This window comes from Zootoca vivipara, chromosome 5 (assembly GCF_965207765.1).
Source record: "Zootoca vivipara chromosome 5, rZooViv2.hap1.1, whole genome shotgun sequence".
Lineage (NCBI taxonomy): Eukaryota > Metazoa > Chordata > Lepidosauria > Squamata > Lacertidae > Zootoca > Zootoca vivipara.
This window is the reverse complement of record NC_142588.1, coordinates 12,697,055-12,717,062: the sequence shown is the minus strand read 5'-3', so window position 1 is coordinate 12,717,062 and position 20,008 is coordinate 12,697,055. Positions and strand designations below refer to the sequence as shown.

Sequence of the window (20,008 nt, the reverse complement as noted above, 5' to 3'; positions counted from 1 at the left end):
CGTTCTTCTAGGTCTGCGTTTGATGTCAATTTATCACAAAGCCTGGAAGCATCAGCCTAGTGTGGGAGGGAGTCATATTTGGGTGCCACATGAAATCTGCCTCTGTTTAATGCGATGCTGTTGGGAAGACTGTATTTCAGAGGCCAGCTGCAGGGTATTTAAAGTTTCTCACTGTGAAATCCTGTTCTCTAGTCTTGTTCCAAAAACTGGTGCTTGACTTATTCCTTCTAAAATCTGGTTGTTCTGTGCTGGCTTTTGATTTATAAATATATTTTATAGGCTTAGGGCATAAACAGGAAGAATGGAAGATGTTAAAGTAATGCAAATGGGAATTTTCTTGCCTTCCAACCAGTAATCTTCCACTATCCACGATTAGAAATGTGTGGGGTAGTGCTTTTGGATCACACCTCTGCTTCGTGATTGTCAAGTTTGTATATGAAATGCTCCGATACTTTGTAATTCTGATGGGAGGTGGGGTTTTTTTAAAAAATAATCTGTTAGAGAAATCTGTGCCTGAGATCCATATACTTGCTGTTCACAAAGTATTAACCCTTTCCATGAAGGGTTATTCTCGAGTACCTAGTACACGTTGGGCTTAATCACCCTTCAGCTTTTGAAAACAAACATACAAGTATCTATCAGTCATGCCTACCTGTGCATATGTGTTTATAATTTCATATAATTTCATATTATCCTCATCTGGTTAAGATCACAACCATCTCTATCCCTACTTTTTAGAAAGTGGGGGTAAAATGAATATTGCAGGATTTTGACTTCTGGTGAGAATTGTAGTAAAAAGTGGTTCTCATCAGCCCATGGAAAAGAATACAGTGGTACCTTGGTTTATGAACAGCCCTGATTACGAACTATTCCGTTTACGAACTCAGCAAAACAGGAAGTAGTGTCCTGGTTTGCAAACTTTACTTCAGTCTAAGAATGGAAGCCGAACAGTGGAAGGGCACTGGCGGCAGGAGGCCTAATTGGGGAAAGCGTGCCTCGGTTTAAGAACGGTTTCGGTTTAAGAATGGACCTCCGGAACGGATTAAGTTCGTAAACCGAGGTACCGCTGTGTTGTCCAGAGAGAATGGCTTGGATCCTAAGAGGTTAATTTAAGGAATTTCCAGCGTGGTGTAGTGGTTAAGAGCAGTGACTTGTAATCTGGTGAACCGGGTTCACTTCCCCGCTCCTCCACATGCAACTGATGGGTGACTTTGGGCTAGTCACACTTCTCTGAAGTCTCTCAGTCTCACTCACCTCACAGAGTGTTTGTTGTGGGAGAGGAAGGGAAAGGAGACTGTTAGCCGCTTTGAGATTCCTTAGGGTAGTGATAAAGCAGGATATCAAATCCAAACTCTTCTTCCTAGAAGAAAACCTTTCCATCCCATCCTTCCCCTGCAGCTACCTGCACTGAAAAGCCTCTCTGGAGTTTCAATATCTTAAAAATTGTAGAATGGAGCAAGGAGGAATTGCCCAAATTTAGGCAAGCATCTGCCCAGCTTGGGGCAATTCTCCAGCAGAATTAAATTCCTCTGTGATAAACGAGCCTTACTCCCAGCCAAGTGTGCTCACAGTTGCAGACTAACATATAAAGCTTCCTTATGGGGAGTTATGCCAAAGAAATCCAAGTGCTAGAAATGAGATTTGTTCTGGGCCTAACACATTTTAGGGGGAAATCCTTCTGAGGCTTGTTCATAGCTGCAGTTCTCAAGTGCAAAGGACACCAGTGACTCATAATATTGCACTGTGATTGGATTGTAGGGTGGCTGCCAGACCCAACCACAGTTTGTAAATACTTGTGTGTGAAACCTCAAAAGACATACAGATTAGAGCCACTAGAGACAAGTCCAGCTTATATTGTCTTTTGTTAACATAATGAATATGATTAATTTGAAGGCAAGTAGGTTAATAGAGGAGGTGAAAGTCTTCTTGGTAGCTTTTGTGTTAGGACAGTGGTTCCCAAACCTTTCTCCCTACAGAAAACTTGAAAATTGCTGTGGGTCTTGGCAGATCATTTAATAAGTTTTCTTCCTGGTGTAGAAACTGTAATATGCTGTGCTAGATGCTGCATTGTTTTGGTTGTATTTCTTATATTGCATTTTACTGTATCACTATTTGAATTCAGATTATAATACATACCCCAAACCACCTGAATGGAGCTTCTGGACCATTGCTGGTCCGTGGAACTCCTATGTTAAAATTTACTCAAGGCCTGTTTTCCTGTCATGGTTTGCCTATGCTGGAAAATGAAATTGCCAATTCATTAATTGTTAGGAATATCAATTAACATTTTTAGCAGCTGAAAGTGTTTTTTTTCATCTTTATGTGACCCAACTGCTGTTAAGTAATCAATAAGCCCACACTGCTGACATCATTCGCGCCCGCCGGTGAGTGTGCTGACATCAGACACCCGCACACCCACAGCGTGTGCGACCCCAGGCACTCACGGTCCCGCAGCCAAGCCTGCTGGCCTGTTCAGAATTATGTCTTTGTTGTCACATGCCTTGTTTCTGAATGGAGATCTTTCTGGCAAGTGGGCCCCACCACAGGAATGATCAAACTAGATTTTTTTAAAAGATGTAGCTTTAGAAACTTCTAACAGTATTGAGCAGGAAGGAACCCATTCTACTCATGTAAAAACACTCCGATTCCCAGACCATCCATGGGCCAAATTTACAGTAGAAGGTGATTGGGCCAGATCCAGCCCCCGGGCCTTAGTTTGCCTACCCATGATTTAGGCAAATGGCTCTGCTGAATCCCTGTGAACCCAAGTAGGTTGTGATACAAGGAATTGTCCCTTGACTGCAGATTTAAACAATCATCACACTTCCACTGCCCAGGTACATTTTCTGCAGGTAAGGGTGACTGAGTGGTGTGCTTATTGTGATAAGCTTCTTAAAATAACTTTCCACAGCAGTCATCTGTACTTCCTGTGTGATAGAAGACAATCAAAATGAGGTAGAATTTCTAACATTTGCCTTCAGTGCTTATCTTGATGTATTTCATCTAAACAATATGACCCCAGACCTTCAACCTGTGTTGGGTGGGTTTTCACCCTCCCTAAATAAAAATTCAGGTCTGCATCTTTGATTCAGCTCATGTAGCTTGTGCTTTGTATAGATGCATCTTAAAATTAGATCGCATGGCACTTCCTTTTCTTGCAGTTTGAGCCTAGACTTCATTTGAACTTCAATACTCTTCATGTGAGCTGTCCTCATTTTTTAAAAAACTTTAAATTCATAGCAGCCTAAGCATTCATTCATTGTTTATTAGGTGCCATATTTTGGAGGACTGTCTTCAAGGGCAGCCCCATATAGAGCACATTGCAGTAGTCTAAACTGAGGTTGCCAGAGTGACTGTTCCAGCATGTTGGTGTTAACTAAAGCACATTATGCCCAAGCATATTGGCTCATGACCGCTCACTCAAGCACCTTGTCAAAATAGGGAATATTTGCACCTGGCAAGTTAATGCAGTCCTTGAGATTCCAAGAAGTTGTCTCTAGGGTTAATATTATGGCCACCTCCTTCAACCTGCTCAGGATCATCCCCTCTCACAGGGAAGCAATAATTCCATTCTGGACCCAGCTGGTTAGCCCTGTCTCCCTAGATCATGCATCGTCAAACTGCGGCCCTCCAGATGTTTTGGCCTACAACTCCTGTGATCCCTAGCTAACAGGACCAGTGGTTGGGGAAGATGGGAATTGTAGTCCAAAACATCTGGAGGGCCGCATGTTTGACATGCCTGCCCTAGACTGTTATAAGGTGGGGTATGAGTGGTACAAATAGGCTGCACCTTCCACTTTTGCAAGCACCTTGTCCACATCCTTGGGTCATAACGACTGAAATGAATCCATCAGCATATGACTGCATTTTGTTCTGGACAAATTCACCGAGTGTACTGCCGACACAGTGGTGTCCAATTCACTGTAGATGCAAGCTATTTTATCTTCCAAGTGCTTAGCAAATAAATCATAGGTGAGAGTCTCAGGGCCAAATTAGATGTGATGTTTGTCACGTAGTTCTCCTTATGTAACTCATTTTTGTGTAACAAATTGTTAGCACGGGGAGGTGGGGGGGATTGCATTGGGATTGTGGCAGTGGGAGGAGGACTTTCCTGTTTCCCCTTTGTCACTGTCTCAGTCAGGATTGGGAGACCCTGCACCAATTATTTGCAATGGGAGCTTTCCTTGGTCTGAAATTACTTGGCTTGAAAGGACAGCATTAAGAATTGGAAATTTTCCTTGCATGAAAAATATGCCAAAGAAAGCTCCCCAGTCTTAAAAGCCTTGTGGCTACAAGACTGGTGAGCAGAGCCAGTTTCAAGTATGTATGTATGTATGTATGTATGTATGTATGTATGTATGTATGTATGTATGCATTTGCTTAGTGGTTTTTTTACCTGCCCTTCACCCTGAGGTCCTAGGGTAGGTTACAATAAATTACCGAAACAACAACCGCAGTTAAAATTGTGTCCACTTTAAACATCCTGATATTTACATATAAAACCCAAAAAAACTCTGGACTAGGTTACCTGAAAAAATCTCTCCCCCCCCCACTGTCCAGTAAGCACATGGAACATGGTTCACTTGCACATGGCAACATTGTGGTGGAATGTTCTCCCTGCTGGAATATAAGAAGCTCTGTCAGTACAGTATTGGCATTTTCCTGGCTCTTGAAGACACACATGCTTAGACAAGCATTTCCCTGATCTCCTGACTTGATCCTCCAGTTTCACTTGGTATTTTACCTATTCTAATTGTTATGCTGGTTTAATGGGTTTGCTTATTGTAGATTTTAATTGTTGCATTTTAATTTCAGCGTTTTGATGGAACTGTTTTTTTGTAGATGTTAATTGTGTGCAGGCAGGTCCCTATTTGCACAGGGGGTTGTGTTCCAGGTCATTTCGCACGTCAACCCATTCCGCCCCCGAAAACAACACATGGGCCAGCAGTTGCACATCAACTGGACGAGCGCAAAATAGTTGCTGTCTGTATTGCTATATTCCTTTTAGTTGGTTTTATAATTGTAAACCACTTAGAAGCTGCTTTTTTTGCTAATAAACAATAGATAGATAGATAGATAGATAGATAGATAGATAGATAGATAGATAGATAGATAGATAAAATAATAATAATCCGGTAGCACCTTAGAGACCAACTAAGTTTTCTGGGTACAAGCCTTCGTGTGCATGCACACAAAGGCTTGTACCCAGAACAAACTTAGTTGGTGTCTAAGGTGCTACCGGATATTATTATTATTATTATTATTATTATTATTATTTATTTCAACTGTGTCCAACCAACACGGCTGCCTACCTGACAATGATTGATAGATAGATAGATAGATAGATAGATAGATAGATTAGATTAGATAATATTGGTGCCACCTCACTCCAAACCTCCTGATGACCTCTCCCAGCAGCTTCTGAAAAATAGCTTGGGGTACAAGGTGGAACCCTAAGGGGCACAGCAGGATGTGTTTTGCTCAGCTTTGCACATTTCTGGTTGCAGTTTAAGATGTTCAATATTACCCTTTAAAGCCTTAAACAGTTTAGGGCCAAGATAGTTTAAGGGCAGTTTGTTCCATTTATAATTCTGCCTGTTCCTTACAGTCAGTTTGACAAGCCTCCCTATGTCCCTTGAGTAGCTGAAGTAGAGTTAAATGGGGGGTGGGGGTGGAGACATCTTCTCTATGGATTACGGATCTCCCCGTCATGAAAGATTCATTTTGCCTTTTCTGTTACTGTTGCATTTTACTATCAAGTAAATATATCTTTGTTTAGGCAAGTTTCAATTTGCCCTTCTGTTAGACTTGTAGTTATATTGCTTTGCTGTGCTGTGCGTCAGTTACTGTGATTTCACTATATCTTTTTAATGGGGGGTTAGTAAATTTTAATCTGCCTTCAACAGTGTTAAGGTAGAGAGGCAGGGTAAAAATGGGGTAGATAAATAAAAATGTAGCTTAGGAATGGAAATGCAGCAAGAAGATTTTGATTGTTTTATTGGGGATCCATTTTAAATTTATCATATTAATGGAACTGCTTAAGGCACTCTGTTCTGTAGCCTTATTTACACAACAGCAGTGCAATATTTCAGAAGGCAGAGGACAACTAGCTGGCTGCTAAAGTTCTGTTGACCGTTTTTCCTATACCATTTAAATATTTATAATGTAATAGAGGAAATGGAAGGATTTCTGACCATACATACATCTGCACATTTTCTACAGGGAATTGAACCATTAAAAATTTGGGTTCAGTTCCAATTCATCAGCATTTTTTTTAACTCTCCAGTTTTGTTCTGGTTTGGACATTAACTTTAAAAAGAGGTTTAGTAAGTGGTTCAGACATGTTGAACTGTTTGAAGTAATATTTCATGCAGAGTAATTTCAACCTCTTACTTTCAGTGTAAGCCCTGAAAAGGGTTAACTTAAGATGAAAGTTTATTTGTAAACTCTTCTGAAGGTTTTCACATACAGAAATACAACAGGATAAAAAGAGGAAAATAAAACATTGACAATGAGATAGACCAGGCTTCCCCAAACTAGGGGCCGGGTGCGGTCCGCGAGGCTCTTTTATGTGGCCCCCGGCCCCCTCCGCCGCCCACTGCTGCCACCTGCTCTTAACAGTACGGCTGCCCACTTCCAGGTCGCCGGAGCATTGGAAATAGCTTGTGCGCATGCACAAGCGTCATTTCTGGCGCGCTTCTGGGTCGGAGGAGGCCCATGTGCATGCGCACAAGCTATTTCTGGTGTTCCGGTGACCCGGAGGTGCGCTGCAAATCGCGATTGGCGCTGGCGGCACCGGCCCTCGGCGACGCAAGTTTGGGGATCCCTGAGATAGACAGTAAAAGGGAATGGGTGGGAAAGTATTTGTGTTTTTTTTTTTTTAAAAAAAGTGGTATTCTAAAAGCAGCCCTGTTTAGGGAAGCTTTTAATGTTTAATAAATTATTGTATTGAATGTAAGGAACTGTGACTCTTTCCTAGGCCTTGAGCATGTTGTCACCTAAAATTGTGCTGTTAGATGGCCACATTGTAATTTTGTGTCTGTTCTGTATTTTATTGCATAAATTTTAACCAATTTCAGATACAGAATGAAGGCATATACAATTCCTGAGCTTCATTTTTCAAAAATGCCAAAGCAATAGTTATTACCAGATTATACCAAAGAGCTGTATTTTTAGTTGTATCTCACCTCTGTTACTAATTATTTCTAACTAATGATAGATGTATTACATCTCTTGATTTTTATGTCTTTGAAATATTCCAAATTAGTGCCCATCATATTAGGGGGCCCTGCGAAATGGCTGCTTTAGGCAGGAGTAATTCCTAGTGGATGAGGCGCTGCAATTGGTTCCATTACATGCAATCTTTTTGAGGAAGTGGAGCGTATGCTATTCCCTTCTGAAGTCTTATCAGGTTACAGCATGCTTTCAGCTCAAAACTATATTTTGAAATGATATGTCCTAGAATAACAGGGATGAATAACCACAGTCTCCTCTTGTTCTTGGACACTTAGGTTTCCCAATACCAACGGATTAGAAGAAGGCATTCTTAAGACCTCCAGCCTGGTACCTTTATAGTGGCTGCACTGTCCTGAATGTCTTTCCTATGCAAGATCTCCTTCAGACAATACCTACAAGCACCACCGACTTGTTTGTTACATCCCAAGCTACTGTGTGTGAGATGTGCTCTTGAACAGCATTTGCAGGTAAGCAACTTTCACTAGTATCTGTTGAACTGGAAAGACCTGGTCCTGGAAGACAGAGTGTATGGGCCACCCAGCAAACTCTAATGCATGGGCTTCTGCTTGCTCAAGGGACCTCAACAGCAGTCTTTGTGTGAGCGTAAGGTTTCTGGATTTGCTTGGAGCAGGGTTGTTAAAAATCTCTGGCAGTTGCCAGGCTCTTTGGATGGTTACTTGAAATTGTTAAAATATGGGAACCTGGGGAAAGGGAGCCATTCAGTCAGAATGTACTTGCTTTGGTTTTGCTTTTTATTAGATTAAGGTGGAGGAAACCTTTTCTAGCTTGAGAAACAATTTAATTGTTCTGTGTTGAACTTTTTCACCTTGAGCCGTAATTATATACCACAAACCACATCTAAACAATAGGTTGTACATTGGGAACCAATCAACCTTTTCCCTTCTAGCGAAAACAGCAATAGACCATGTATGGACTCAGGAACCCCAAGCCTGTCTCATCCTCAGTCCTTTTTGGGTACCTAGGGGTCATCTTCTACCTTAATCGATTAAATGACGTTGCTTCATAATTTTTTTGGATCTGTTTAATTGGGCATTGCCCCAATACCACCCAATCTTTCATTTTAAAGCCTTGTGACTCTTCTTTCCTTTCCCTGTCCCTTGTTCCTCCAGAAAATGGAAGGTCTTTTTCACGCTTCCATAGACACTTGAGAATCATGCTCTGAATTCTCCTCTGAGAGTTCCTCCCATTTCTTAGTAGGGGGCATTATTGGAGGAAGCAGCACAGCATGACTTTGCTGCACTCATTTTTCGCCTCCCTGGTGCTGTTTTATAAAGTGAGGATAAAAGAGTTGTTCTCCGCTGCTGTTGGGCACCTTTCCCATTGGGAAATGGATTACCCAGAGCCCTCCGCAATGATGCTGGGGCCTTGTGCTAGTATCCCTATTTCTGGTGGGAGAGGGAACCCAGCCAAGAAGGCACACTTCACTGCTGCTGGCACAACCTTTGTGTGTTTTTTTAAATTGGTTCCTGCTTTGTTGCCTGGATGGGCATAAAAAAGGAAAATTTATTCCAAGATGGTCTTTGGGAAGAGCTGAATGTATGCCTGCAATTATGTGTGAAAAATCATATATTGAGTTCCACTGTCCACCTGGGGTTTGGAGGTGGGTAGGTCTATATGCAGCAAACATTTGTCTTGCTAAATATTAAGAGGAACCACAGTAAAGAGACAGATGTAATACTAAGTGACTCAAACAATTTTATAAGAAAATATTATATAATCAGTAAATTAACCAACTAAAATATTGTAAATAATCAGTTTTAAAGCTTGTTTAATTGGGTTGCAGCCCTAAGAAATACTCAATTTTAATGTGCATTTAATTGGCTTGCAGCCTGAATATCTACACTTATTTTAATGGAGCCCTGACTTTAACAAGATAAGCAAACAGCTTATTGTGAGTGTTAGAGAGGTGTTAAACCCATTCCTTATCTGTGATTTATTGACTGCACATTGCACACGCATCCCAGTGAGAGTCCAGATCATACCCTCTCTTCCAAACACACGCACCACAGGATCAAAATACACATTTTTAAGCTGGGTCAGAGAGGAGAAGCTGTAAACAGTATAAGAATCAAAACACCCACCACATCTCTGCCCTGCTGCTTCCTTGTTCAAAAATCCTTTAAGCTGCTTTCAATTGCTGTTTTAAACTGGTATCAGGAGGCACTTTCAAGCTTGTCCATATTGCCACCTCTTGCTTGTAAGTGGTTGGTTGGTTCAATAACTTTTTATTATGCAATCCTCTACAGTAGACAGTCCTGGTCTACTCAGAAATATTTCTTTTTTTTTTTCTTTTTTTTTTTTTTAAAAATATTTTTATTAATTTTCCAATTAAAACCAATTATATCACATTCAATATTTCAAATTATACACATATATATATCAATCAGACCGAATGTTATGCCAAATCATCTAAAGAATTTTTTATTTGGGTTCCCATGCTTCAAGAAATTGGGAATTCCTCGCAACTGTCCACTGCCGTCTTTTTTCTAAAGTTCAAATCGTCCTTCAAGTTCATAATAATCCAGATCTTCCCCTTACAGTCACATAGATGTTTTCCACTTTCACGATTGTTTCCCAGCTGCTGATATAAATATCAAACAAAGTCTCACAGATGTTCTTTCTCCTGTGTGAGTTAATCAGTCCAGCCTCCCCATAAATCTTCTTAATGGAGCTCCTGTTGCGTTGAAGCAATTCGAAGTAGCGCCATCTTAAAAAGCTCAAATCACTTTCGCTTTTCTCCATAGCCATGAAGATTTACGATCATTATAGAATTTACAGCTTTTCCAGGCAGGAGACCCAAACATCAAACCATAGACTCTTGGTAAATTAATGGATCTCCTTGCCCTATAGCTGAACTTAGCTTCAGGTCGCTGCTCCAATTTAAAGTGCGTCACAGCTCATAAATCCTCCGAACGCATTCAGAACTCCTTCCGTCCGACTAGGGGGGGGCTTTTCTCATCGGCAACTCCACATCTTTAAAAAAATATGCTCAGTAACAACAGTTATAAGGTTCAACTCACACAGTCTTTTGCTTCTCTTTCACTCCAAACAAGCCAGGACATCGCGTCCGGGAAGGTACGAGGCAACAATATGAAGAAAAAAAATAAAATAAAAACTCACTCCCCTTATCGCTCCGTCCCCATCAATCCTTCTTCCAGATGCAGTACAATCTTTGACTCCTCTCACTCGGCAGCATAAATTTCTCAGCAGTAAACAGCGCTTCTTTCCCTCCTTCTGAAGTATGTCCATAGATTTAAGCCTAATTATCTTCTTTAACCATGGAAATCCCCGCCATGCAGATTAGCGTCCGGGAGTCCTGGCCCTTGTAAGTGCTCAGCCCAAGCTCCCCCCACTCCAAAAACAGTCGGAGTGGGTCTGGGGGCATCGCGGGCCAGCGGCCCCTCTCCGTAACCCCCGGAGAGGGTAGGGGGTTGCCATTTACTCCCCTAGCAACCGCCAAATTCCTTACAAAGGTCAGAGAGATGGAAAACAGGTCCGCCATTCCTGCAGGCGGAAACCGGAACCCTACTCAGAAATATTTCTTAGTTACTTCAATGGGGATTATTCTAAAGTAAGTGAGCTTTCATGATGCCCTTTCAGTTCTGTGCCTGGAAATAAACATTTTTGAAATGCAATGCATTATTCACTTCCTAACAACTGGTCGACCCTTTTTGCAATGTTGTAGTTAATGCTAACTTGGCTGAAATAACTTCTCTTTTTCCAAGAAAACAAATTCAGGCTGTGCTAGTGAGTGAGCACCATTGACTTGCCTCTGAGTTAACATGTATAAAATTACGCTGCAAGTGAGTGTTGAACAAGATCTTTGTTTGGGAGCCATTGTCCACTGTAGATGGGAGGCAACATAAGACCTGTAGGTCATAGTCAGCATGTTCTGCTTCCTGTGTGTGTTTGCCAGCAGGGCTTTTGTGACTTTAAAGCCAGCTCTGGTGCTAGTGTTTGCTTAGAAAGTTAGAGAAAGCATTTGTCACGCACCGAAACATTTCTAGATCTTGAAACTGACTGCTGTGCTCTTCAGAGAGCCAACATGTTGTGGTGGCTTCAGTGTGGACTATGACCAGGTTGGGCAAGGTTCAAATTGCTGCTCATTGAGTGACCTCCAACAAGGCACTCTCTTAACCTAGTCTCACAGGAGTTGTGAGGATGGTGGGGGTACATTTGTGAGAGGGAGGAAAATGTTATAAAAGGTGGTGATTAGGGCCACAATAATAAATGTATACTTCACAATAATCTAATTAAATTATGGTGGGCAGGGGGCAAGGAGGTTAGCAGATGGTGGATATTATTTTAAAATATATAAGACGTCCAGTTAGTGATCGATTGATTTGCAGAATGTTTTAGTGGAGATTTATTAGTAATGATCCAGGGTGGATAAAAATCAATGATTTTTTAAAAAAAATCGGATTTTTTTTATTTAAATCGGATTTTTTTATTTAAATCGATTTTTTTGATTTAAATTGGATTTTTTTAATAAAATGCTTTTTGAGGAAAACATATTACCATCCAAAGGTTATTCCATCATGAAATAAAGATTAGTTTTTTAATTTTGTAGTATAAGGTTGTATATGTTTAATTTTGGGGGTAAATAAATTCCATTAATCCATTCACAATGTCATGCTCTTCCAGAGGTTTTTGTAAGATTATTGGGCAGTTTCTCTGCCTACAAGATATTATCACAGGTGCTTGGTTTACTTTTGCAGTTCTCAAAACTGAATTTGACTCAACAGAGATCACATGCCTCTTCTTCACAGCAAAAATGTTATAACATGAACAGAGTTGAGAAAAAGACCTTAACCCTATTGTTCTACAAACCTATGAATACAGAAGCAACCCCTTCAGTGCTAAGTTTCAAGAAGTTCAGTGAATAGAATAGAAACAATATTTTTCTGATTGTTTGGAGTGGACAGTATTTAAGTTTTTCATGTGTAGGCTGGGCTGACAGTCTAAGTTTCTTAAAATATATATATTTTGTTTTTGTTTAGCCAAATTAGTTAACAAACATGGATGTTTGTTTAAGCAAATAACATTTGCTGAAATGTTATTGTTTCAGTTGAAGAAATCTATTTAAATTGTTATTATTAAGGTAATGATTATTTTTCTCCTTCCTAAGTACAACAGTAAAGTTGTCCAAATATGAATGATTAACCTATTAAACTGGGGATAAAAAAACTAATATGAAAAGTTGTTATTCTAAAAATCTTCATCTACTTGCATATTAAAGTTATACCAGCAAGAATTAGTCTTTATGATTTAAATCAACTATGATTTAAATCAAGCCTTACTGACTAGTGATTTAAATCGTGATTTAAATCAGTTTGATTTAAATCAAATCCACCCTGTAATGATCACAGTGGCTTCTCAGATTAGGATAATACAAACAAGCTATTGGGAGGGTTTATAAATAGAGCAGTATTGTATCAAAGAAATGCCAAGTATGCATGACTGTGTTTTGAATCAGGCTCTTGCAAAGTGGCATGTTTCCTGATTTATGTATGTAGTGTCTGATATGTAAGGACCATCTTCACCCTTAGAACTTGCCCAAAACCTACAGTCGCCCTTGAAAGCCCTTTTCTTTTTCCCACCACTAAGGATGAGCCTATTAGTGGATATTAGGGGCAAGGATTTTCAGTGGCGGCCCCTCAGTTGTGAATCTCCTGGAGAACTCCACTGAGCTCCTCCCCACTAGTACACAGGAGAAACAAATCATAATCCGTTCCTTGGTGTTATGTCCAAACCAGGGGTTGTGGTTCATTTTGCTTAAACACACGACTATAAGTAAACCCAAACTAATTGTGGTTTTCTTGGAGTTAAAAAAAACCCATCATCCCTAGTTCAACCATCAGGCTAAACAAAGGATCATAGCTTGTCCTTTTCCAGTCACAAGAGTGCTTGCTAAACTAAGGCTATAGATTGGAAAGCCTCAGGCCTGATTCTTTATTTTTTTATTTTTAAGAATGATGTTTTGGTATTTGTGAACCTGTTTGGTCCGTTACTAAGATATTTAAGACAAACAGTCACTAGTGCATGTTACTTGAGTGTGATTGACAGCCCTCTTGAACCACTTTAGAAGACAATGGAATGTGCACCTTGAAGGGAGAGAACATGCTTGACTTCCTACTTGTCTAAAGTTAAAAGGTTTCATGAACAGCATTAAGTAGCTTCACAGTGCAGATCAAATAGCGATTATGATAGAGAAAAAACGTGACTTGGAAATGTTGAGGAAAGTTATTTCTGCTTGATTCATCTGTTTTTAAAGGAGTAGTGAAAAGAAGATAAAAAATAACCAGCCAATTCTACATAATCCTCTAGGATCTTTGTGACTGGCTTGACTTTTGCACCTACTCACGAGCCAAGCTTTCCCACGCGTGCTATAAGCATTCTGTTACTTCCTGGCTTGGATGTGTGTGGAGTTGGGCAAGCAGTTTAAACTCCCCAGGATTCCAGTGTTAGCTTCTAGCCCTTGCAGTTACGGGGAAAATCTGTGAATGTTACCTGATTACATGTTGGCTAATCTCCATGTGGACTGCAGGAGGAAAATAAGCAAATTTATTTATTTACTTACCGGTATTTATTTCATATAATTTATCCCAGCTCCTGCCCACCTAGCAGTTTGAAAGCACATCAAAGTGCAAGTAGATAAATAGGTACCGCTCCGGCGGGAAGCTAAACAGCATTTCCATGCACTGCTCTGGTTTCACCAGAAGCGGCTTAGTCATGCTGGCCACATGACCCGGAAGCTGTCTGTGGACAAACACCAGCTCCCTTGGCCTATAGAGCGAGATGAGCACCGCAACCCCAGAGTCATCTGCAACTGGACCTAACGGTCAGATGTCCCTTTACCTTTACCTTTTATGTACCACTTGATTGGTTGTTTGTTTTTTTAAACCTTCAATGTGGTTAGCTAAGGAAAAAAGAATATACATATCTGACTGCTATGTATTTAAACGTACATCTAGTTTGGCCCCTACATGATCAGCCCTTGGAAATAGAGGAAAGCACTGCTATCTCACAGAAGATTTTCTCCAATTAGTGTTGGACAAGGCAACTCTTCCATTGTTTCTCAAAGCCCTATCTCATCTGACAAACAGGCATGCAAGAGCTGAGCCATAAGTGATGACTGTACAGTATTCAAATTAGAGAATGCATATTTTAACATGCCAATTCACTGCGGTGTACCAAGTATCAAAGTATAATAAAACTGAGGTCCCTTTCTGTCATAATTTGTTGCAACCAAAGTGTTGTAGCTCCTGTTGTCCCTACTGGAAATGACTACCCAAGTGTTCTTTCCCCCTAAACCTATGGGTAGGATTCTACAATAGTCGGCTCGTAGAACACTTAGAAATATCATCCTCATGAAAATACATGTAACATTACTCAATTAACTTTGTTTAATCAAGGTCATGGCTTAATATCAATGTCTTGTTACAAAATAATTGAAAAAGATTTTGCCATAGTTTAAATCTTCTGGGTTGTACAACCTATTGCTCCTCTGCTATGTATGTGATTGTTCTCTCTGCGGAAAGTAGCAGTGAACACAGCTGGTTTTCTGTCACCCTCACCACAGGCTTAACAGAGTGCCTGCTTGACGGATTGTGATTGCATACATGTGTGTCTGAAGGAGGATACAAATACTAGGAGATAAAACACTCAGTGGTTCATTTAAGGTGGATGCAGCAACGCTACTTTGGCATGTGCAAAAAATAATTTCAAAGGCAGTTTATGATATGCTATCACTAATATGCTGCTTAATCCGTTATAACACACCCAGTCTAATAATTCTCAAGAGCTTAGAAACAGCACAGAAGTTTGTACAAGATTAGAGAAAGGAAAAACTTTAGAGCCATTCCACTTCCCTATGTGATATTGCCACCTCTGTCCTCATATTGCCAACCCCAAACACAACACATTCTGGTGCTTGGCATGATTGCAGATGCAATGTTTCTTTGAGAACGGATTATTATTATTAATAATCCTTAGGGTTGGGGAAGCAATCTTTTTAAAGGTTTAGACCTTTTAAAAAACCGTTTGTTGTTTCTAATATGTTTATATTATCTGATTGTAAGTTGCTTTGGCGGGTGCAAGATGTAGGGTATCATTGTTTTTAATAAATATATGTTTAAATCATGTAGACAAGAAGTGTAAAAGGTCTAGGGCTAATTGTGTTTTGCATCTATATATACTTTTCTGTCAGGTGTCAATTGTAACCTGTTAGCAGGATTAAATATTTAGGAATCCTGTACTTTTCTAAAGGCTGTTTTGTACCATAATGGAATTGGGTTAAAGACTTTGGGTCACACAGAGAGTAATACATGTGCAATCAGATACCGCAAAGCACCTGTTGCACTCGGGTTTCTGTCAAATCATTGCAAAGTGGAAATTCAGGTCTGATTGATGCTCAAAAGTATGAGGAGGTACAAATCCCACAGATCTGTTTCTTATCAGGTGCTCTACACAGTAAACAAATGCTGACTGATGGCAGAGCTTTTGAACAGATGAGTTTCAGATAATGGAAAGAACCTTGGCTGTTTCTCATCTCCAGTTTGGCAGCTAGATTTATAGAAGCTGAAGAACACCTGAAATTAGTTGTCTCTCTCGTGATAATGGCAGTAGAGTCAAAACAGGCCTGTATAGTGCGGGTCCTGGGCAGGTATCTGCCATTAGTATTGAGTTTAGCGTGTATGCTCATTTTAGCTTTCTGTTGGTGAGAATTCAATGGTTCCTGTTTACACTGCTGCTGTTTCTAAGTGTGTCTGGTTTATCTCAAAGCTATGGGTTAGTTCTACGCAAGTTTAATCAACCCAGGCTGCTGATCCTGTGCCTTACCTATGGCAAATCTCAGCTGTTTTTCAGTGGCGATTGGGGACCTGCAAGAGCTTGGAGGTCCTTGGAACAAGCCAGTTTAGTGCCAAACTTCCCTTTTGGTTTGTCACTCACTCATTGTTAAAAATTGTTTTGTTGTAACTGAGTTGAGAGAAACTGACAAGCAGATGGCAGTAACTATGGATTCTTTTTCACATCACATAAGAAAATCAGTGTTGACACATTTCAACTTTGGAATAAAAGCATTAAACTTGCATTTTCCACACTTCATGAGAACTGTTACAGTGCCATTCAAAGTCTGACATTTTTGTTGTTTTCTTTGATGTAATTCTACCAAGGTATACTATGGAGCCCTCTAGGTTTAGATCAGTTGTAGCCTATGTGGTTGCTTCCAGATGTTGGACCACAATTCTCATCATCCCTGTCTAAGTATGGCATATGCTGATTGATTCATGGTGGTAAATGTTCTGCCTGGGTTTTTACTATTTTACTTACTGATTGCAATTCATTGACCATCTCTTTTATTGGAATGTATAAGAAATAATTTTTATATCGGGATTTGTAATCTTCGGTGTTATGTTTTCATTTAGATACATAGTGCAGCTTAGAAAAGCCATGTTTTGCCCTGGATATTTTAAACTGTGGAAATGTTTGTTGAATTGTCAGTACATCTAAACAGAATGTCTTAACATATAAAAACTCCACCAAGCACATCTATGAACGTTGTTGTATTATAGTTCCTCACTTACATGATCTATGGGTATCTCTGCTGCTAAGAAGTGGATTCTGTTTAAATATAAATATTATCATTAATTTATACTTTTATTGCATTTTGGGGTTAGATAAAAAGTTGTTTTCCTGGCTAGTCAGCTACTTCAGGATGGCTGCACTCTTGATGACCCATCCTTACTGAACTTCTGAATCAGACCTGTGTGGCTTTCCACCTTCTCATTCAGCACTTTCATCAGGAACAATCGATCTTATTGTTTGGGGTGTGTGTGTTTATCTTCTACCTATAAATATTGCTCTCTGTGTGTACACCACAGAAGCTTCAGTATGGAAGCTCGCCAACACGAAACTGTTGCTTTAAGTGGAGTTGTTTTGCTTGGCATACACAAAACATACACTTTATATAGGTTACACGAAGACTTTTCTCCCTCTTGTCCCAGAGGGGTTTCTGTACTTCAGAGCCCTTGCTGAACAAAATCCACACACTAGTTCTAATTCAATTTGCACAAAGTCCTGCAATAGCTTAGAGCAGTGGTTGCCAACTGGTGGTTAGCGGAGCCCATGGGGTCCACATAACCCACCCGGGTTATGTGGCACCACTCACATAACAAAAACTACCATAGAGATACCATAATTTTCAAAAGTAGGGGGCCCATGGCTTGGCTTATGAAAAACGGGGCGTTTGCAATACTGAGCTAATTGAGAACTATTGGCGTAAAGTTTTCTGAGTCCTGAAGTCTGGCAATTCTCCAAGTCCGTCTTCTCAAATGAGCTCTTCTCAAAGTGTTCAGGTTGTTCCACGGCAATCCACTCCTTCCTGATAACCACCCACTACCCACACCATAATCAGAGCTCTTTTATACAGAGGTTACATACCTAATCTGCCCTGGAATTCAACCAGGTGCATCTCAGGAACGAATCAGCTCTTTCCCCATTACTAATGGAATTAACCCATTAACCCATAGCTTTTAAAATATACAACCCTTGAGCAGCCATATTCCTGGTTTCCCAGTCCTTGGAAGCATGAAGAGATCAGAATGATTTTATGATGTGACAGACAGTCACCTAGTAGCATGGCTCTCAGTAGATCTCCTTAGTGTGTGATTAAGTGGTGTGAGGGCATAGGGGTTAGCAAGCCTGTGTTTCTCCTTAAAACAGAAGGGTGAAGTTTTGCTGCCTTCTCCACAGATGTTAAAAATATCAAATAATCCATACTCTGGCCCTTATTGCAATCATGGAAATGAATGATTTATCAAAGCTCTCCCTCGCGGATACCATCTGTCAAGTACAGAGTGAGAGTGATGTTTGCCTCTGCTTCCTTGCAGTCCCCATCTATGCTGTATAAGAGATGACAAGTGTCAGGTGCAGGGAGAGCAGGGAATTATTAGTGCAAATGTCAGCCCTCTTGGGAAAAGATGTTTTAACTCCTTTAAAAGGACCTCCATCCCCTCCAGTCAAGTAATCCTTGTTAGAAAACCACCATCTGAAATGTCACCACAATAAAAATACTAGTCCAGTAATTTTGAACCTGTATTAATTATTGTGCCATCTCAGATCTGCGCATTTGTAGTGAGACTGGAGCGATGACAACAGTGACAAGGTGGGATATCACTGAAAATCCTTTCTTTTTCAAAATACGAGTCATAGGCAAGGTGAGGGCACACTCAAAATGGTGTTTCTTAAGGGAAGCCGAATAGTGCCCATATTAGCAGATGCACAAAGAATGTAGTTATGTTTTCCCAAACAAAACTAGAAGCATAATCACTTACAGGTTTAGCAAAGTTGCTAAGTCAGATTACCTGGTTCTTGCAGAAGACATTTGAAAATCAGAATTATTATAGAATAATGAGATAGTCACAGTGAAACTTCTTGGTTCATTATTGATTGACAGACAGAATGTGACAGAAGATGCCACCTGTAGCTTGGCATTGACATTTTGGGGGTTTAAATGGGTTTCATTGGGTGCTAGGTAAAGGTTTATCTATCTAGAGAAGTTTTGTGCTATCTTTTTACCCTTACTGTTGTGATAGAAGTGCTGACTTGGTGTCCTCATAATGTCATTAGAATGAGCACAATGCCATCAAAGTTAAGTGTTCTTAAATCACATTGATTTTGGTGGGAGAGTTAAGCATCTACTTTCTGGTCACTTTGAAAGGGAATGAGAAGTGAGTATACTTGGCTGAATTGTTTCTGGTATTTGTCACCTCATCCAGTAAGATTCCTTATCCATAAGACAGGAACTTTAGTTAAACACATGTTAAGGAGATCTGGAGCATGAAGTACCACAAACTGCATCAGGAGCTCCAAGGCAGTATAACTGGAGTTACCAAACCATACAGTAGGAGCATGCTACTGGTTCTTGTTAGAAGGTGAAGGGCAATAGCCAGTTTGTAAGTATTGAACTCTGATGGCATAGTTCCCTAGATCAGGCCAAGTGTTCTGCTCAGGTTTTGCAAGAGGAGCCCATGGGGCAAGGCAAGTCAGTTGTTGTAGCACAAAGGAGGACTAGAGTCAAGTCTCTGGTCTGAAGATAGGCACTTCCTCTGCCTGGTTAACTCTGTGCCCTGTTGGACTGGCAAGTTAGTATGGAAGGTGCACAATTCACCAGGGGAAGGTACCCATGAAGAACCTAGCTGTAGTATCCTGGTCCCTGGTGCTGTGACATCTAGTTCCATGGCTGCTATCGGTACCTGTCAGCCTCTACTTCAGTGACCCCCTCAACACTAGCATCAGAGCCAGGAACCCAGTCTGGCTCCTTAGCCTGTGTATTGGTCATTGCTGGATTCCAGAGCTATGACACCAAGATCCATCTGTCCCAGGACTCTGCTTCCAGCAGTGGCCAATCATATACCTTTGGGAAGCTAACAGTGCATGATACTAATCCAAACTGGGTGTAACCAGGGAATGGATGATTGTGGCCAAGCTATTCCTTGTCTCGGAAGGGCTGTAACTGACAAATCCAACACAGCTGCTGAGAGGAACTTCATGATAGCAGAAGCCTCTTGGGACACCAAAGACAACTCTAGATATGACAGTATCCCTATACTGTAACCCTGTCCAGAATAAGCTGGAAGCTTCCTCCCAGGGGAGAAGAATTACTCACCAATGTTTTTTCCTACTTGTCTGGATTGAAAGGGAGGGAGCAAAATATAAGGAAGGAGAAGAATTGGTGTGTGTTTCAGAG

General features: G+C 40.5%; 1 protein-coding gene across 4 annotated transcripts in view; it reads left to right on the top strand.

Moving 5' to 3' along the window:
- The window catches only part of NDST2 (N-deacetylase and N-sulfotransferase 2), a 105,219-nt gene that overhangs the window by 41,544 nt on the left and 43,667 nt on the right, over window positions 1–20,008 (top strand). For all 4 annotated transcript variants that reach the window (XM_060275053.2, XM_088669475.1, XM_088669473.1 and 1 more), the window contains one exon: window positions 7,512–7,703. The gene's annotated coding sequence lies outside the window, so the exon portion shown is untranslated. The remainder of the gene's footprint in view (window positions 1–7,511; window positions 7,704–20,008) is intronic.